At 34.2% G+C, this 6,179-nt stretch overlaps 1 pseudogene across 1 annotated transcript; it reads right to left on the minus strand.

The window, feature by feature from the left end:
- Positions 1–1,916: 1,916 nt before the first annotated feature.
- On the minus strand, positions 1,917–5,622 carry LOC147524528 (26S proteasome non-ATPase regulatory subunit 12 homolog A-like; annotated as a pseudogene). The gene is made up of 6 exons (XR_015219599.1): positions 4,283–5,622; positions 4,072–4,150; positions 3,538–3,764; positions 3,377–3,445; positions 2,562–2,621; positions 1,917–2,093 (listed from the first exon to the last, which is right to left on the minus strand). The product of XR_015219599.1 is annotated as a 26S proteasome non-ATPase regulatory subunit 12 homolog A-like (transcript).
- Between the last annotated feature and the right edge of the window lie 557 nt (positions 5,623–6,179).

A 6,179-nucleotide genomic window follows, 5' to 3' on the forward strand; every position in this document is an offset into this window, starting at 1 on the left:
GCACTCAATGTAATACAAATGAAGCACTTCCAGCTCCAGGATTGGAAATTTACTCCTGGCCAGGTTAATGTGATGGGGAGTATGGAAGAAATTCCAAAAATTATACCAATATGCAAGTTATTGGAACTGAAATGCCCTAATTTGATTCGGGAAGAGGTAATAGTTTGTTCATACCTTATTGATGTGTTGATACTACTCGCTCCTTAAGATTACTTCATCTTCAAATTTCTATTTTTTATCGACAGAGGTTTCTCAATTAGATAACAGGCTTGGGTTGTTTGGAGATGAGTGTGACGAGAAAGAGAATGGTGGATTTCTTGAATATAGTTGGGAAAACATTGGAATCTTTGATGATCTTGACAACATGTTTAGGTAATACGACATATATCTTGGTTTCTTGATGCGTAATTTAATTACTACTTCTCAAGACCTATTAACATTGGATTGGATCTTCTGGGCTTATCATGCAAATCGTTTGTTATATCATTTTTAAGTGATGATTTTGCAGAAATGATGAACCTATATTTGGACGTGAAAGTCTTGGTGATGTAGAACTATGGTCATCCTCTGTAGATCTATTCAGCAGTCCAACAAAGTCATTCCCTATATGCTCCCCAAATTTGGGTATGGCATGAATGCATTGAGTTTTCCGGAACATGAAATGAAGATGAAGTTTGTGCAACATGAAGACCACCCTCTGACCTTTGGCTTTTGTTGTCAGGTTTCATCTGAGTGCAACGGAATTAGTAGAATTAGCCCCAGGTGAAAAATTATGCGGAGTTTTCTTTAATGTTTAATGAGTTGTCTTATAGTTTTAGAAGTAATTTGTGTTATATATAAATATGAAGTTATATATCTTGGTATGGTTGATCGATCTATGAGGATTATATTGTTTTGATTTTTAGGTTATGATAGAATTTAGGTTTTTGAAATGTTGAAAATACAGAGACTGTTAGATTTTTTTTTTTTTTTTTTATTTATTTATTTATTTTTGAAGACATTCTTCCCTTATTTTCCTCATTCTCATTCTGATGTGTTGAATTAATGAATGTGTAAGGGGTATGTGTAATGAGTTGGTGAGAAATGAAATGTATAGAATTGCATAAGCTCACTTAAGTATGCACATGAAATGATTATGAAGTATAAAACTGTTGGAAATGGTTATATCATTGATCCAGTGCTACTATAGAGATGGTCTCTTGGGGTGTTATTCGAAAGCAATGTGTCTAGAGTGCCGACTGGCACGGGCATTCACTAGTATATATATGGGGGAGGGATCAATATACCATGGCCCACAACTTCACCCATAAGATGAACTAGAACCTAATTTATTGTGGATATGTCCAACAAACCTTGAAAACACTATACCAAAACAGGATATTCTTAACAGCGCAAAACCATTACTAAAATTTTTTGTAACGGTTTATTTCCGTAACTGTTTGGGCGTTATTAATATGTTAAGTTATTTACTTACGGTTTTTAACCGTTACAAATTCTTTTTAGTAACGGTTATTTAACATTACTAAAATTAATTACTAACGGTTTTCTAGACTCAATCACATTAAATATTGTCAACAATAGTAACGGTTTTCTTCAATTTCTAACGGTTTGTACACGTAGCTTAATGAAGACATTAGTAACGGTTATAAGAAATTAGTAACGTTTTTTTTGTGTAGTATGTGTTGCTAATTGAATAATTTACTAACGGTTTTTGCACCCATTTCTAACGTTTTTCCTACTTTATAAGTGTTACTTAATTAAGAGCTTAGTAACGCTTTTTTGCCATTACAAAACAATTTCATATTGAAAAAAAATTAATTTCTCCTACCACACATTTACCACCTTCACCAATCACCTGCGCAATTTTTTTTTTGAAAATTCCACAAAAGTTACCAATACACAGAAAACCTCACAAATACATCCAATCAAGTACGTACTCCTTTATATTACTACAAATCGCAACCAAAAAGTCATACATATAAAGAACATGCGGAAATTTGATTCACAAGGAAATAAACATTTTAGATTTGTCAGGGAACTCATCATCTTCTTCTTCGACTATCTAGGCCTCGACACTCCATAAATCTTGAGTCCTGAGAATAACATAAATTAAAATACGTAAGACAGGCAAAATGAAAGAAACATTCATACCTGAATTTAGTGAATGCTAATTTCAAGTCTAATTCCAAATATTACCCAAGTACCTAAAAAAACTTTCCAGTCAAATGATTTTTTGCAAGACAAAACCTATATGAGTGCATAATGCTATAAACATACTATTTAGTGTTGTAACAGTACCAAATATTCACTAAAGTGAAAAGTCTATTACAACTAAGAACATAAAAAAAGCATCCCAGCCAGCAATAAATGATCCTGGGTGTCAACTAATAAAAAGCTCAACTGCTCAAAAACCTACTGTGTAATATTTTAAGTTGTGTAAAAACATATGATGAACATTTACAACTTTAGGAAGAACATTGACCCTAAGCTCAAGAACCTACTAAAACATATCAAGATCTAAAACGGGTATAAAAGAAAAAAAGAGAAAATAGTGAGTGCACCTGCTAATAGGACACCTTGTACACTACAATCACCAGGTGTGCAAAAAGGTCACCTTCTTCCTGCATTACCTCCGATGATAAGAATCGTACATTAGGAAAATCGAAATCAAGACCGTGGGCTAGTAATAATATATAACCAACCAAACAAATATATAATTCAATCGCACCAAACAAGTTAGCATTTGCCAACAAAGCAAGACCCACTAAGTGTTTACAAACTAGCACCAATAAAATTGCTAACGGCCAAGAAAATATTTATCAACAATTCCTTGTCCTATATTGCTTATTCTTCCTTACTTTGACATATATCTAAAGTTCTAACCTTACTTCACTTCATAAACAACAACCAAATGCATTAGTCACTTCTGCATTTATATAATTGGCTTGACTAGAGGGGATGAGAAATACTAACGTGTACTTATATCTTTAGTAGCATAAAGAAGTAAAAGTGCTCATACAAATGTGCATATATGCCAAGTACCAACCTTAATCAAATTCAAGATGAATATTATGTCTCCCAAACAACATTAATCTAATAAGAACAAGACATTAACATCTGGGTAATATATATCGCATCCATTGCATTCATATTGAGGAACAAATCTATTGAATTATCAATAACAAACCTAAAGTTCACTTAAACACATAAAGTGATATGTGCTAAAACTTTTCAGTTTCAGAAAAACATACCTCAATATCTTGATATTGAAACCCATCTAATCTTCTCTTATTTACATGAAATTATTTCACAATCAAAGCACAGTAGCACATGAACTGGATGAACATCAATACTTTCTTAACGGAGATGTTCTTACCTCATTTATTTCAGCTTTATTATTTGCCTCCAACATCAATCCAAACTGAATATGGGGAAAGTGTGCCCACTGAAAATAGGAAAATCAAAAGTCAGCACAATCAGTTCAGTTTGACTTATTAAGCAAAAAAGCATCTTGGTATGTTCGATTTTCCGTCTTACATTTTTGGCAGCTGCGCTGAATGCTTGTCTGTGACTTATATCTGGATTATTAGCCTTAATTCTCTGAATTTCCTCTCTGCACTCCATATAAATGTGCACAAGTAATAAATTGATTAATTTTAAAGCAACCTCACCATGTTATTAGAAATATTCAAGAAATTTTGTAATGTTTAATTACTTAATAAATTGATTATATGCAAAAGGCACCCTTGGCCTCTTTCCAGGAGCTGCATAGAGACATATAATCATAAGTCAATAATACAACAACACCAACAAAAATTTGTCATTACTTATAACGAACAAATCAGTCACTAATTAAAGTTCAATTTACTGCCATAAGGATCACTATAATTTTTTCTCACACAAGTAAAGATTTGTTATTAATGATCAGGTGAAAGAATGTTTCAACAAGGGTAGTGACTGATACAACCAAATAGACCTAAAGCAAATAGATCACTAGAAGTTATTATTGGAATATGTTAAAAGAATTAATGTAAACGAATGTTAATTAAATCCTACAACAAGAGAACTTACGGCGACTTGTGATGCTAGCTTCCTTGGCAATAGAAGATGGTTGATCAATCCTATGATCTAGTACAGGAAAGCTTTGTCTCTAAAAAAACAGAATAACAAACCAAATAAGCTTGAAGTTTTTTTTTTTTTTTTTTCACATATAATGTATCAACATGTATATGATTTCAAATTTACTATTTGAAACATAACAGACATCTAAACTTTACTGAACTTTTAGGGCTGCTTTGTGAATCATGGTTTCTTTGTGAATTTGGTGGCAACTCTTCTCGACAAGATCAAGCAACTTCTCCAAATTCATCGCCCATGAGTTGAGAACCGTTCTTTGTCCTTTGTTGTGTGCAGAGCGGGCCGGTACCCATAGGCCTGTCAACCTTTGCTACCAAAGACTTCAAGACAACCATGTCAGAGAGGTGCTTTTCAGTTTCCTCGATAGTAAGGCACAAGAGTTTTGCAAGTCTCTGCAGAGTAAGCCTCGCGTAATACTTCGACACGACCAGAATTTTATGTTCAATAATTCTTTGCCTTAGATCTTCAGTGGCTTTGTCACCCAAGGAGCCTCCAAGCATGTTCTTCTCATTTTCAAATTCATTTCGGCATGTCTCCCAAAGAGCTGTCCACTGGATCACCTCCATTGTCACTAGCTGTTTTAATAACTCCCCGAAATTGGGGATTTCAGAAAAATTCTTATCTTCCAAAGTAGAATTAAGAAGGCTTGATTGCATGGGATCATGTGGTGCCAACACTAGATACCAACAAATCTTCCTAAGAACCGGTACCCATTTGGATGGATCTTCTTTCACAGATGAAATATCATATATCGCCTTGTAGCAACGACATATTTCAAGGTAATCGTTGTTGTGCGAGTAGTACCTTATCATAAGTTCATAGTATATGCGCTTCAATTCTAGCAACGAAGGTATATCAGCAGGGGCCTCTTCAACTACATTATCGCCTTCCTTGGGTTTTTTCTTTTCCTTTGAGGTATCAGCATCAAAAACTCTTGGGCTAATCTTCCTTGAGAGAATTTGAGCACGCACATAATCTTGGCGGTCTAAACACAGACGAACTTGTTCAAGGATAAACGCTATTTTTTCTGTCTTTGCCATTGCTCCAAATGTTTCCACAGCAATTTCATGCATCAAGTCAGCAGCCTCAGCAATAAGGCCCTGAGATTCCTTGATCTTCGCCAGTTTTTTTATCAATCGTGCACGCTCCAGTTCAACATAAATCTTCCCAGCAGATACACTGTTTAGCGTTTTGATTAATTCTACGCGAGCTTCAATATCAGGCGTGTCATCTATATATTGCATAGCTTCTTTGGACCATAGCAATAATACTGTTTAAATTTGGCCTCTTCGTTTGGACAAAATGAGGATCCGTTCATTAAGAGTTTTCAAGCACATGCTCCGAATAGATTTGAATGATATCAATGCGACTTTCTTAGTAGCGAAACATTCTCAACAAGTCTACTTTGTTTCTCTACATTCAATAAAGATTCAATTTGTGCATCCAAATTATCCCCTCCTTCCATTGAATCGAAAGTTTGAAAATAAGCTTGAAGTTAAGACTTAAGATATAACATTGGTGTTTGTTGTGTTTTTTTTCGATAAACGTGTGTGTGACTTGAAATGACTTTTAAAGTTATCTTTTACAAACAAAGTAACCAGATTGACAGTTGTAAAGACAAGATTTGACAAAATGAAAGAGTGATCATGAAAAAGTATGCTGAAACAGAATGACAATGTCTGGAAAAAGCATAGATAAGTTATGGATTATGACGGCTGATACAATGCTGCTTAGAAACCAAAAGTAAATAAGTAATTACAAAGAGTTGACTTTAGTTTAATAAAGAATCTAATCCATCAATTTGAACTCTTTATGTCAAGATAAAGGTTGTGTATACTTGAGATTCTCTTATAAAGTGATAACCTGGAGTTCTTGCCGGAAAAGCGATTGCAAAGACACGGCTGCCATGTTCCTGAACCAAAGGTTAGTGCAATGTCTACAAGATTCTGGTTGTGTCGTATAAGCTGCTGCATGGAACACTCACCTGCAAATAACAACAAAAGAACAAGACAGTAAAAATGTCAAGGACGAATTAAAATTCA

Source organism: Coptis chinensis, chromosome 1 (genome assembly GCF_015680905.1).
Source record: "Coptis chinensis isolate HL-2020 chromosome 1, ASM1568090v1, whole genome shotgun sequence".
NCBI lineage: Eukaryota > Viridiplantae > Streptophyta > Magnoliopsida > Ranunculales > Ranunculaceae > Coptis > Coptis chinensis.